The following is a 14,787-nucleotide window of genomic DNA, read 5'->3' on the forward strand; positions in this document are numbered from 1 at the left end:
TGCATTCTAAAATGCAGTACAGGCCAGTAACACTAATGAAAGTGTGAATTAAGGACCAATGTACAAGGGGTGGACATTTATTCCCAAGAACGGTTTTGAAATAATGCAAATTGTACATTTTAAGACTCACAAGGCCTGCAAAAAATGGGCAAAATTTGGTAGGCTTTGAAAATTTGGGGTTCTCTTTCCTTGAATTTAGGGAAACTTAAGTGTCAAAACATGTGACTCGAGGAATATTAGATCAGTATTTTGGTAAACAAATGGAAGGATTCAAAGACCACTTTACAATAGTAGGCACAAAGATATTGCACGATTTGGCCAGCATCAATTAATTTCCTGGCAAGTGCTGGGGCCGGGGTTAGAACACAGCACCCTATGTTCCAAGTTGGTAACTTAGCTACGAGATGACAATAAATTACTGTGGCAAGAATGAGTGCCATGAACCTGGTTTTTATTTATTACAAGTTAGCATGCTGTACTTTGCAAATTTCCATAAAGCACCCAGCATGTACGCTTGGTAAACTATCTACCTAGATGCATGGTTATTTTTGGGCTATATATATAGTGTGAAATAGACCCAATGGGGGCCAGAGCAGGTCTTTACATGGATCGTACTGCAAAACATAAATATTCAGTTTGGTTATATTACATTTTACAAACACATGTATTAAGTTTCAAGTTACAGTCAGGCGCACCTATTCATTTGAAGCAGTTCCAGCATGTTTGCACGAGTGAACCCTTTTAGTTCCCGAATCTTTTAGTGTCATATCACGCACAGGAATCACACAATCCAGTGTGGGACTGGTATTGCAGCCCAAAACTAGGATGCAGGCATCCAGACGTATATGCTGCACTTCCGTTAGGCAGCACCGCCCATTGTTGGGAAGCTGCCAGCAGCACTGTCTAATCACGCCTACTGCTCATGTTACCTGGAAAGAGGCAATCTAGTCTGGGGCCCTCTGGCTCTGAATCTCACATCTCAGAAATGATCCATAAAGCACTTTACATGTTTCCATGTTGCCTCTGTGAGCCCACATAGGTTTCCATAATTCCCCAGCTAGCGTTCTACTTGGTTTTTTTTAATGAAAGCCATATAGCACTTTGCAGTTTTTCATGATTCTTAGGTCAACACAATTTGTCAACTTCATTTATGCCATCAGTATACACACTTATAAAGTGCACAATGCCCACTTGCAAGTGCCTTAAGGCGTCTGTTAGCCCATTTCGCACACATCGAAAACTTCATATAACTGCAGTTCACAAAAGGCATTATATTGTCTTAGCTAGGGCTGGTTGGATCTTGGCTTACTTACATGGTCCACAACATGTAATGACACAAAAAGTTGCTTTCCAGTGGTTCCAAGCCATAGTGTTTTTCCCTAGAGATTCGCAGTAAAAAGACGCAGCCTTCCCTTGACCCCAGGAGTTTGTAAGATTTGTGTATCTGCCTTAAAGTTCCCCTGCAGCCTATTCTTGGAGTAGCCACTGAAAGGGCTGAAGATGGAAGGCTCGCCCGTCTCTCACTTCACACACAAATGTTTCTGCTGTGCAGATCTAGAGAAAATTAAACATCAGGAATGGAAACACTGGAAAGTAACATTTTAGGGTGCAACGAGCAACATGCTGTTCATGGGCTGTACGTTGAGGACCACAGCATTAGAGAATTAACTTTAATAGCTACATGAACGCCAAGAGTGTGCCCATGTGTGCCCATGAGAGCCTGGAGGAGGCTGGGCTGGCCACGTCTAATGCCAAAGAGGAAAATCACTAGCCTCTGTGCATGTAAAGTAAGTTACACAGACTAATACTGTAGCTAACTTTCTCTCTGGAGCTATAGGGATAATTAACAGGGACATCAGTAAAACAGAGGCAAGAATTGAGGCTGCTCACCAGTTTACCGATATTCACACTAGGGCCAACCCTATGGAAGTTGTGCCTGGCATGAACTAAAGCTCAAGCATTGTTGGGGACATGGACTGTAGAAGCAAAAGAGGGGGTCATTGTGTACATGACAACTCCAGTCATCCTTTGTGGCTCTTGAGGACAGATGACAGATTTAATTGATTGATAGCTTTATTTCGATATGCGTATATCATAAAAGCATTACACAAGAATATATAAAAACGACATATCATACTCATAGACTGTACAAACATCATAGTAAAAACAGAATAAATAGATAACTTAGTTAAGAAAAGCATTAAATCGATAGGGACAGTCTTTTGAGACGTATCAACCAGGCCCATTTTAAAAATTTAGACACAGCACAAACAATAGGGGGGGCAGTATTAGTCAATAAAATGCGTAGGGCCTCAGAATGCTTGCGAATACCCAACTCGTTGCAGAGGGGTTTAAGCCAAACAGATCTTGGGCGCGCATAATCTGGACAATCAAGGAGAAAGTGCGCCACAGTTTCGCAACAATCAGAGCAGAGCGCACAGAAGCGTGATACCTGATTTTGCAAGTTCCATCTAGAGAGGAGGTCAGCTAGAGGTAGAGTTCCTAGTCTGAACTTGATGTAGAGAGCCCGATCCATTGGAATGGTGATAATGTCCAAAAAGGGTTCAAAGGCAGTGACATCTTTAATCCTTAAAAATGCTGCGGTGGAATTGCAGTGGTGATGGTTGCTCATAAGCTTAGTGGACACCCAACCCCAGTATATTTTTTTCAGGATCTCCTTTGGGGGGGCTGAGTGAGTAAGCCAACAGTTGCCCAGACCTAGTTCCCCAAGCAGGTATTTAATGTCCCTGAGCCACTTGATCTTTGACCAACCAACCGAATGCATTATCAGATTTAATAGATAAGCTATGGTGCCACCTTAAGGAGGTAGAAATAAAAGTAGCGGCATGCTTAGACATTGTTTTTTGAGTTTAAAGAGCTTTTTTGCAAATTGTAAACATAGTAAAACATCATTACAAAAGTAAATGATTTACAATGAAAGAGCGAATGTAAATATAGTCTAATATTTTCAAAATTAGTTCCATAACTGGGAAATAAAACTATACATAGGAAAAAGAGCTTTTTAAAATTTTGAATGGAGAAAGAAGAAAGAAGAAAGAAAAAGTAAAAGAAGATAGTAGGAGAAGAGGGAGGGAGTAACGTAAAGGAAAGATGCATAATCAATATCTACAACATCTGTAAAAGTTAAACATGAACAAATAATGAGGAAATAAGAAAGTACTTTAAATGGGAACATGAGTGTTCAAGGAGCATGTTTAGATAGGTTAACTGTAAGAGGTGACCATAACAAGTCCCTTCTAGATCTCGCGTGGCATCGGGTGCGCACATGCGCACTCGAACTCGTGAGATTTAATGACTTGGAGTAGCCAGGTTAAGCCCCGCCCCTCTTCTCCATTGGCTGGCCTCCTAAACGGTGGCCAGCCATTGGAGAAGAGGTCCCAGTGGCGTTATTCTTTGGATCTAAACCCCGCCCTTTTCGATTGGGGGGCGTGTTTTTTTACTTTCTTTCTCCCCTCTTCTCCATTGGCTGGAATGTAAACAACAGTCAAAAACACCGCCATTGTTTACATTCCAGCCAATGGAGAAGAAGGGAGAAAGAAAGTAAACAAGCATTTACAATGCAATGGTTTTGCCTTTGTTAAAGTTAGAGCTATTGGCATTGCTCTTGACATTATTTTTATTTATGTTTTTTTAACATAAATAAATGGCATTGTCATTTACAATGCCAATAGCTTAATCTCTCGCAAATGCCACACACAAACACCCACACAGAGCCCTCCACACACACACCCACAGAGCCCCCCACACACACAGCCACACAGAGCCCCCCCAGACACACTGCGAGCCCCCCCACACACTGCGAGCCCCCCCCGCACACTGCGAGCCCCCCCCGCACACTGCGAGCCCCCCCGCACACTGCGAGCCCCCCCCGCACACTGCGAGCCCCCCCCCGCACACTGCGAGCCCCCCCCCCCACAGGAATGACTGGAGAAGGCCAGGCGGTGCGGCAAGTAAGGATGGTGGGGAGGGGCTTTTCTGCGTGGCCAGAGTCCAGTGGCAGTACATTTCTGGTCATGGGCCATTGAGCACAGCTCCCAGGGATCCAGCGACCGGACAGTCTCCACTGTGTAGGTAGGCAACAAGGCGCAGAGCAGGCACCAGGAAGGGCAGTCGGAAATAGCCAGTGCCCGCTTTGTCTGAGAAGGCCGCCTAGGAGCAAGATAGCAACGCAGCCCACGACCAGCAGAGCAGGTAGGCCCCAGCAGAGCTGTAGGGGTCTCCCCCTAGACTACAGGGTTTCACTAGGATCACATCAGAAAAAAAATATTTAGGTGGTATTTCTTTCTGTTAAAATTGCTGAACTCTGGGACGTGCTTTCTGCAAAAATCATTGAAAAGAATAGTGCTGGTGGGCCCCATCTGTAAGCACAGGGTACGAGTAGTGCAGCACCAGGCCACCCAAACTCAGCTGAAAGAAAAATAGGCATAGCATATTGTACGAAAACAGCACGATCACGGGACAAAATGAAATTCTCCAAATATCTTTCCTGGAATGTTTGAAGTAGCCTGAACAAAACAAAAAGATCTTTGCACTTAATGTGGACCATCTGGAATACGTCACTACACTAAATCAAAACCCAAAACATCCCCTCAATACTTCAGCCTGCATTTTCGGGAAGCGACGTTCTGAACAAAACGCAACTTACAAGGCCGAGGAAGTCTATGGCGCCAGGTAAACTAGACATTTTACGACCCGCTTTGCTGATTGTTGCATGACGTTATAGTTTAAGGTACAGGCGAGTTCCTTCATTACGTTATTAACCCACTTCTGTATGAACGGAGAGACCTGTTCCTGGCTCAGTGCAAAGACCCCCGCTCATTCCTAATCATTGAAAAGAATAGTGCTGGTGGGGGCCGGAACAGGCCGCAGCCGGGGCCTCGAGTAGGCCACTCTGCCGCTTCCCCGCCTCCCTCCCGGGGTGCCGTTCTTACCTGCTGGACGGGGGTGTTGGGCCCCGGAAACCTGCTGGAGCCGTTTCGGTAGGGTGAGGGGGCCAGGAGCCGGAGCCGTAGGAGAACGGCGCTGTAGAGACAGCGCTTGGGATTTTGGAGAAGGGCACTGTAGAGAGGTGGCTTGGGATTTTGCAGAAGGGCACTGTAGCGAGAAGGCTTGGGATTTTGGAGAAGGGCACTTTGGAGAGCTTTGTTGGGATCGTTTGGAAGGAAGGGACTTCCAAGAGAGTTGTTGGCATCTCCTTGAACTTGAAGGAAGGCATTTAGGGGGGCTCGTGGAAGGCGGACGGAAACACTTAGCAGCGAGTTGTTGGGATGCCATGGAGAAGGACACGGAACGTTTAAGCGGAAGTAACTGCACTCCATTGGAAGGTGGAGGTGGGCACCTTAGAGAGGGGCTTCATTGTATATTGGAAGGCATGGCCGGTCCTTAAGAGAGGAATCCGAGTTAGTATAATTTCCCCGGAGAACACTGGTGTGGGAGCTTCCTTTACGAGGCGCCGGGACGCGATCTCTGTTTTTGTTTCTATAATAAGCTACTTGCGAAAGCGGGACGCCTACTACAGCGAGGACTACACTAGAGTTTGTCACTACGCATCAGTTTGGCGGGTCCTCGAGTAGGCCACTCTGCCGCTTCCCCGCCTCCCTCCCGGGGTGCCGTTCTTACCTGCTGGACGGGGGTGTTGGGCCCCGGAAACCTGCTGGAGCCGTTTCGGTAGGGTGAGGGGGCCAGGAGCCGGAGCCGGAGCCGGGTCCGGGTGGAGTGCGGCCGCCGCGCTGTGTCTGTGTCCGGGCTCCGGGGGCGGGGAAGGAGTGGGGAGGAGCCGTAGGAGGAGTGGAAGGCGGGCACCCCCGACATAGCCACCCCCAGCCGCGCCACCCACGGGGCGGGAAGGGGTAGAATCGGCAGGGGCGGGAGGGGGCGGGAAGGGGTAGAATCGGCTGCGTGGAGGAGGGGGCGGCAGGGGAATTCGGAGGAGGGGAGTGAGTGGGTGTGAAGAGGAGTGGAGGGGAGGGATAATTATTCCCGTCCGAGCCTGAGGGAAGAAACTGAGAAGGTCAGAAAGGCGGGTGCCGGCTCAATGCCGGACCAGATTCGGGGGCGTTCCCGGCTTTCGGCTGACGTCGCGTGACGTCGGCAAAAGCCAAAGAATCGCGGGAACGCCCCCGAATCTGGTCCGGCATTGACGGACAGGCCCCTCGTCCAATGGCTAGGCTCCATTTATGGAGCCAGCCAATAAATGACGAGGGCCGACCCAAACCCCACTACAGTTCTCATCAGGTTTTCGCCTGCGCGAAAAAGATGCGCAGAGCGCATCTTTTCGCCAGGCAAAACCTAAAAAACACGCCCCAGTCTGAAAAGGACAGGGCTTAGTGACAAATGGCGAGCGCTTGTTCTTTGCGTTAAGAGCCTGTCTGCATCTACTGTATTCCCTTGAGGGGCACCCCTGGTGTATTTCTTGCCACAGAAGTTAAGCCTGTCGGTATTTCCTGTTTGTAACAAACTCTTTTGTTTCATGGAAGTACTTCTAAGTTCAAAGTTCCTTAGTACAGCCCACGTACCAGCCCGGATTCTGGGAGTTGATCAAGTTCGCCTGGATCTAGGTAAATCTCACGGACTGCCCGTAATTTGGGCCTCTTGTCCGTTGTCCGTGAAGACTTCTTTCACGGACGCCTTTTGTCCGTAATTTCAGCTGCCCCCTGCAAGCAGTCTGAGAGTCCTGTAACTCTCTCTGCAGGGGCCAGCTCGCGCTCCTGCTGTGAGCAGTGGCCTGCAGCAGCCCATCCCCGACCTGGCACAGACAGCAGGCGCGCAACACCCATTGGGCTGAGCGGGCTTCAGCCCCCCCCGTCGTAATCTCCAGCCCGGGCTGCCAAGGTTCAGATGACAGCACAACATACTTTCCTGATTTACAATGATGTAAAATAAGGAAAGTATGAAAACCGTTTTCCCACTTTCATTTGCATTAAGGCTCCACATTTATTCTCGGATGGTTTAGAATCCGAGATTGTGATTTTAATGACCCCTTCAGAGAGGCCCAGAACCAGCCGGAGGCAGCTATCCTCTGACGGTTTCAGCAACCCTCCCTGCCCCCTACCTTTTGTTCTCTTTCAGAGGGGTGCCACCGAGGTGATTTCCTTGCCTGAAGCAGGAGATTTCACTTAAGCACGTTTGATGTGCTGTGCATCATGGAGTGTGAAGATGTGCACAGCAGGGAGATATGACGCCAGCAGGAATTCCTTTACAAAGGAAAAGCGTCACCTGCACTGGCCATCCCTTTACCCCTGCTGTGCACATCTTCACACTCTCTCAAGTGAGGCCCCGCCTGCCCTGGGCATTTTGGACACAGCTTTTCGAGGAACACCTCAACTGATTTTTTTTCCTTAGGAGCTGTCCTTACTTGTATCCAGCCTGTACTTGGAGCGTTGCTCAAACCGCAGATCTACGTGAGGAGGGGAGACACATTGCAATGGTAAATGTTAGAGGGCTCTGTGAAGAGCACTACACTCGCGTCCTGTGGGTAATGTACTGTCATTCTTTATGCGACCCGCCGCTGTGCGCCATTACATCCCAGGTTTACAAGCATTATCAGTTTCCTGACTGGACACAGTGAATAGGGGTGCACGATAGTGCTGCTCATTGCGTCCTATGGCCCCTTCATTGGTTGGAAGGGATTGTTGGGGTGGAGAGGAGCTGTGAATGTGCGTAAGCACGGATATAGCTCCTAGTGGGTTTTGGCACTGGTTTCAGTGCTTGTGCTGGCTATGAAAGCGGCACATTGAGGTAGGGAGAATGGAAGCACCTACAGTTGGTGCCTGGGGTGGGGCTGTCACCAGATGCTGTCAACAGTGGCCCAACTTCTAATAGGAAGGTGCTAGCAGCCGAGGGGAAAGCAACTCTTCAATTTAATGCTTGACTGGTCCGTTCTATGATCAATCCGATTTTATTATTTTTAACAAATCTTGCCACTGAAGGGTGTTACTTGGTTGGAAATAAAATGTTAGGCCCTGGATCCCCACAATGTTTTTATCGATGGATGTAGGTGCTTTGATTTGGTTTCTGCACTCCTGGGTGGGCTGTAGGGTAACATGGTGAAGTGAGAGCAGAGATCCTGCGTTGAGAATTATGGCTGTGAAGTTTTGCAACACCTGGTGTGTCCTCACCTTACACCACAAGTGTGATGGAGGTGGTGGTCAGGGGCGCGTGCTAGGCCTCAGTTCAGCTGTGTGGGCTTGGGGCAGTGATGCCACACATACCTGCCCCCGTGTCTGCTGAGTGGGCCGGACAGTGGTACTATGGATGGGTGTTACTTGCAAGTGATGCTGTTGCGAAGCAGAGGAGCTATGGATGGATGGTACTTGCAAGTGATGCTGTTGCGAAGCAGAGGTACTATGGATGGGTGGTACTTGCAAGTGATGCTGTTGATTAGCAGAGGTACTATGGATGGGTGGTACTTGCAAGTGATGCTGTTGAGAAGCAGAGGTGCTATGGATGGGTGGTACTTGCAAGTGATGCTGTTGCGAAGCAGAGGTACTATGGATGGGTGGTACTTGCAAGTGATGCTGTTGCGAAGCAGAGGCGCTATGGATGGGTGGTACTTGCAAGTGATGCTGTTGCGAAGCAGAGGTACTATGGATGGGTGGTACTTGCAAGTGATGCTGTTGAGAAGCAGAGGTACTATGGATGGGTGGTACTTGCAAGTGATGCTGTTGAGAAGAAGAGGTGCTATGGATGGATGGTACTTGCAAGTGATGCTGTTGCGAAGCAGAGGTACTATGGATGGGTGGTACTTGCAAGTGATGTTGTTGCGAAGCAGAGGTGCTATGGATGGGTGGGACTTGCAAGTGATGCTGTTGCGAAGCAGAGGTGCTATGGATGGGTGGGACTTGCAAGTGATGCTGTTGCGAAGCAGAGGCGCTATGGATGGGTGGTACTTGCAAGTGATGCTGTTGAGAAGAAGAGGTGCTATGGATGGATGGTACTTGCAAGTGATGCTGTTGCGAAGCAGAGGTACTATGGATGGGTGGTACTTGCAAGTGATGTTGTTGCGAAGCAGAGGTGCTATGGATGGGTGGGACTTGCAAGTGATGCTGTTGCGAAGCAGAGGCGCTATGGATGGGTGGTACTTGCAAGTGATGCTGTTGCGAAGCAGAGGTGCTATGGATGGGTGGTACTTGCAAGTGATGCTGTTGCGAAGCAGAGGCGCTATGGATGGGTGGTACTTGCAAGTGATGCTGTTGCGAAGCAGAGGTGCTATGGATGGGTGGTACTTGCAAGTGATGCTGTTGCGAAGCAGAGGTACTATGGATGGGTGGTACTTCCAAGTAATGCTGTTGCGAAGCAGATCGTAGCCGCATTCTCAGCAAGTGGCCTTGAGGCGGTGGTGGCCCTGGCATGTCCTTGCAAGAGATGTGATGCTGATGTGAAGCAGAACACGCCCCCTTATCTGCAGAGTGGCCCCGGCAAGTGGTGCCACAGGTGGGGTGTCCCTGTCCGGGATGATGTTTGAAGCATATTCTACTTCTACTACATCCAGTCAAGGAGTAGGATCGGCCTTTTTAAAGAAGTCTGCAGTACTGTAAAAACAGATGATGGCCGAATATGTCTACCATGTCCTAGGTTTGGATTGGGAGTATGTGTATTGTAGACAGGTTTGTAAGTTTATTTGTGTATTTTTAGTTTATTTTCTTGTTTTTCTTCGATTCACCCTCTATCTCAATAAAGACCGATAATACCTGCCAATCTTAAATATTCACTGTGCAGTAATTCAATTGTTACATCATCATAATACACATTTTAAGAACATGAAAATAAATAAAACAAATTTTGTTGTGCGCACTGCATCGCATTTGGCGATGCAGTGCGTGCAATGAAATTCATTTTATTTATTTTTATGTTTACTTACCTGTATTTGGCCGTATTCCATAGTTTTCTACCCCTCACCCTGCCCCACCCCACATCACCGCCCGGCAGCACTCCCACCACCGACCGCTACTGGTTCTTTGTAAGAATTTCCTCCATCTGAAGCCAGGCCCAATGTGTTAAGCTGATATATAACACCAGGCTTGTTCCCAGGCCATGAGTCTAGACTGTGATAATTACTTTTTATTAGTTTCATTTCATATTTTGTTTACTAGATAAATTGGCTTGTGTGTGGTCTCATTTTGTTATTTTCTTCATTCTTTGGTATTATTTGGCCATTTGTTAAACATGTACGCTAGGAGCCTCTTGGTGCTATAGATATGAAACTTATAACAGATTCAGCTTGGTGGAAGGAACTATAGTGTGAAAATACAGGTTTTTAGCTTTTTCCTTTATTTCAGGCGGGATAGTGGTCTGTAATGGTACAGAATAATCTAACACCTTACACAAACACACAAGTACAACAACATTTGAAAGTCTTAGTTTATTAAATGCAACTTTATTCTACATAGATTTCCTTCCTTATGCATTTAGATACCTTTCATGTACTTAAGTATCTTTATGTTTATTACTTTGCACTACCCTAGATGTCACCATATATCTCTTGCAATATATTCTCTACCTCCACCCGACTCATCTCAAACCTCACTCTACTACTCTCTCCAATGCACTGACCTATTTTTAACCCCATACCTCTATCAGTATATTCTCTACCTACACTCTTTCATTCATCCTAAACCCCATACTCTTCTATCCTCTACCCCTCCTTCCATCATCTCATACCGCTTTTAGTATTCAGATCGCCCAAATAAGCCTTTCTAAACCTTTCACTCTGACTCTTCCACCTCCATCCCAAACCCCTTCCTACTGCTGTTACCCCCCCCAAAAAAAACCATTCCAGACCCTTCCTTCTTTCTTCTATTGCTCCACTATTCATTTTCAATACAAATAACAGACTAAGATCTCCACCACTCAGATTAATTTCATATTTCCCTATATCAGTCCCCACTAATTCTGTTTGGGTTCCAGAGTAGTGTGCTACCCACCAAAAATCGCTTCAACACCTCATATGGGGTAGTAAGTGCGAAGAACAGCAAATGTAACATGATATTATCAAAATGTAAATGCTTAATTATTTCTCATGCACCTTCTGAATTCCAGCATGATTATTATGCCTGTACATTAAAGCACCATGCTTTAATGTCTGTACTGCCAATAAATTAATGTTTATTGATACTGTAGTTTGTAACAACACTGCAAATGTACACATTGCAAAATCTCAAATTCCTTCTTTGTCTTTGGGGGGTGGACAGAATCCCCTTTTTTGTGTGAATTATATCTGTGAACAGTCTAGGTTTTTCAGAGAGTAGCATGTTGTTCTGGGCTCTTTAGACCCAGTTTCATGGGCATTCCATTAGAAAAAAGGGTGTAATTTTAACCGTCTACATAATATCGTTGTGAGACAATATAATGTATTTGAGTGACACTTTATTGCAAGATGAACAAATCCCTTGTCTGTTATATAAATGGTTCACATTACCCTCTGTTCTCCAATTTACTTCTCATAAAACTGATTGTTGTCCAGTTTTGAATGCAGAATTTGCCACTTCTTTTTCTTAGCTTGGCCTGAGCATTATCCGATCCTGATTGTCTGCCATTTTAGCCCCGCCCCATTAACAATGTTAACCACGCCCCTTTTTATGCCATGTCAGCCCCCCCCGAACTTAAGACCTAGTTGCGCCCCTGACAGACAGCTATCAGGCCCATTATCATTCTGGATGTCGGCCTAATTATCACATACAGAATGATAATGGGCCAGTGACAGCATTTGCTGGGCCTCCTCTTGCACTCACTGCTCTTCTCACGGGTTGTAACAATTTGACATTTGTAAATAGAAATCTACACAGGCTAGTCTACCTGAAGGGTACATTTTCTGATTCTCTTTTTAAAAATGTTGTTTTTTCCACTTAAAAGGAGAAATACTTAACCGACCTTGCAGCACAAACCTTAACTTTTACTTTTAACTTTATTGCGTGAAAATCCGCAGTCAGCCAGCTTTCAAGACTTGTGACATGATTTCTGTGTTATCGTTGTGCATGCGAGTGATATTTACATGCCTCGTGAGTGAGTGTTAACACAGATAGCTTAACAGCCCAGTATGAATCTGAAGAAAGAGATCATAACCAGAGTACATCTTATTCAGAAACTGCTCACTGAAAAGGATTATGAAGATATAAAATGCAAATTTAGCTGAGCTGGAAATCGCTGATGTGACTTGAACTTTTGCAAGAGACTGACATGGTTGCAGCTGTGTACAGAGTCCTAAAGTCCTGCCCATCACGTAATTTCTAAGTAAAAAGCGCTTTACAGAAGCATCTACCAAGGAATCACGCACTTGCAAAATGGCATTTCTCAAGGAAAGAAAAAGGGTGATGAAGAAAACGTTAAACTGCTTGCAGAAGAGCCAACGGAGGCCTCTTTGGAGCACAGTTCTATGAAAGTCTTGCACTCATCATATCCATTGCCATTAGAAAGCGTACAAAAGGAAGCATACAGTGCACTGAAGATCGACCTCAGTCTTAGTCAAGAGGACAATCCTGGTTGTCATTTGGAACTGGTGAAAAATGTTGTAACACACCAGGAAAAGGAACACAATATGGCCGGTCTGAGGACCAAATGCACAGAGTTGCTTTACCGAGCTTTGGCAGATTCCATTAGATCGCAAGCGAATGAAAAATAGGTGATTTAGGACTTAGCAAAGAAAATCGAAGAGGACGTCTTCTCTGCACACGCCAACAATAACAAAAAGTACAACATTTGCATCAGGATCAAAGTCTCAAACCTGAAGAACCCCAAAATCCCCCACTTGAGGCAACACTTGTTCTCAGGAGCTCTTAGCCCAGAAGAGTTTGTTAAAATGACTGCCCTGGAAATGGCTAGTGATGAGTTAAGGAGACTCAGGGCTTCATATACAGAATTGTCAGTCTTGGAACACCAGCATCCCCATGGTGTGAAGGGAACCACCACAAATAAAATTAAATGTCAGCGATGTGAGAACTTCAATTGCACAGCAACAGTGATCCCTAGAGGAACACTCTTTCTCCCTGGTTGGCTGCAGAATTGTCCTGAATTTTTACACTCACTGTCCTGAATTTTCACCCATGCCAGTTGGTCACCCTATGCGAGATTCAGGTGACTGGCATGAGTCAGTGCCTAAGGCCTGAACTTCTACTTAAGGTTCATCCTTCCAGGGTCGATAAAAGGAGTAGAAGGAAGCAGGCACTTGATATAAAGCGGCCTCACCAGACCCAGCTGGTGATGGCCGGTCCTTAACCGGTCGGAAGTAATGACCCCGTCCTGCGCAGCTCTTCGAGGCGCTTTCCGTGCACAGCCCGGGGCTGTCTCCGGCCCAAGGCACAAACATGCCATAAATGAGCCTGGGCAGGAGGCAGCCACGTCCATCACGAGCAGGACGATGCATGAGTGCAGCTCTCGGTTCCAGAGCAGCATTCCTAGTCCGGGCTCCGGCCCCGTCCCCCGCGGCCTCGCCTTTGATTCCGCTGCCAGCGGCGTCATTACCGCTGGCCCGACACATAGCGCTTTGAGTGCCGAGGCGCTCACGGTAATTGGAAGGGATAGCGCTCAGTTCAGGGGCGCAGATGACAAACACATGGCACCCCCAAACCCCCGCCGGGGCCCCAGCGGCCTGCAGGGGCCCGAGCTGAACCCGGGACGGGGGTGAAGCACCTCTGACTCCTGGGGTAGGGTGACCAACCGTCCGTAAATTTCACGGACAGTCCATAATTTCGGCCGTCTGTCGGTTGTCCGTGAAGGATCTTTTAACGGTCGCCATTTGTCCGTAATTTTAACCGGGCACTGGTCGCAACTCCCTGAAGCGGGCACAGCTTCCACCCACCTCCCTTCTTGACTCGATGCTGTTGAGGTCGGGTGTAACAGACTCCGAGGCAGTACAAAAGCTCAGATACCCGGCAGCATTGGAGAGGCACAGGGGGTGGCAACCCTCACACCTTCAGCCCTTGATGAGCTGTTAAAGGTGCTTGCTTGAAAGGATGAATGAAGGGATGGATGAGTGAAATGATAGATGGAAGGATACATGATGGATAGGTTTGCAAATGATTGAATATGTTTGGATATGGCTGGGCTTACTTATATACTATTGCGCGACTTCTGATGTGTCTGTAAAACTTATCCAATTGTCCTGAAGTTTTGTCCTGAATTTTGACCTCCTGTCCTGAATTTGTGTCCTGAATTTTGACCCTTTGTCCTGAATTTTTACACTCCCCGTCCTGAATTTGCACCAATGCCAGTTGGTAACCCTACCTGGATCCAGTACGTCAGCATCCTTCTGATTTTCCTCTGGGTTTTCGAACGAGTCAAAATCTTTGTTTTCCAGAACCAGGTGCGGCGAACCGTGCCAGTCCCGCCAGGCCCGCCGGCATCTTCGTATAAACTGCACCAGAGCTCAGAGGCTGCCTACGGCATGGCCGAGCCACCAGGCAGACTCGTTCCCTGGAATGGAAGGCGGCCTTGCCTCTGGCATCTGCATGGGACGTTTGCACTTTCTCGACATCCTGTGAGCGCTTCCATTGTGGAGTTGACTTTATTCTTTAATCAGAAATTGCAGGTGGCCCTTAGCACCTACATCCAACAGACAGGAAAAAAACCGTTCACGAGGGCAGCATACTTTAAAAAAATGCTCATTAACAGAAAATGTACCAGAAGTGGTTACTGTTGCAGTTTGTAAATTCTCGTGAAAGTACAGTTATGATGTTAAATATAATTGCTTAATTGATCACACACTCTTCAAGATGCCTGCAAGTAAATAAATAATTTGAGTGATCTGTGCCACACCCCCTCATCCTCCCTCAA

The 14,787-nt window shown here is 47.1% G+C and overlaps 1 pseudogene; it reads left to right on the forward strand.

Moving 5' to 3' along the window:
- Nucleotides 1-11,649: 11,649 nt before the first annotated feature.
- On the forward strand, nt 11,650-14,235 carry LOC144753725 (transcription elongation factor A N-terminal and central domain-containing protein-like; annotated as a pseudogene).
- Nucleotides 14,236-14,787: the final 552 nt, after the last annotated feature.

This window comes from Lissotriton helveticus, chromosome 5_1 (genome assembly GCF_964261635.1).
Source record: "Lissotriton helveticus chromosome 5_1, aLisHel1.1, whole genome shotgun sequence".
Lineage (NCBI taxonomy): Eukaryota > Metazoa > Chordata > Amphibia > Caudata > Salamandridae > Lissotriton > Lissotriton helveticus.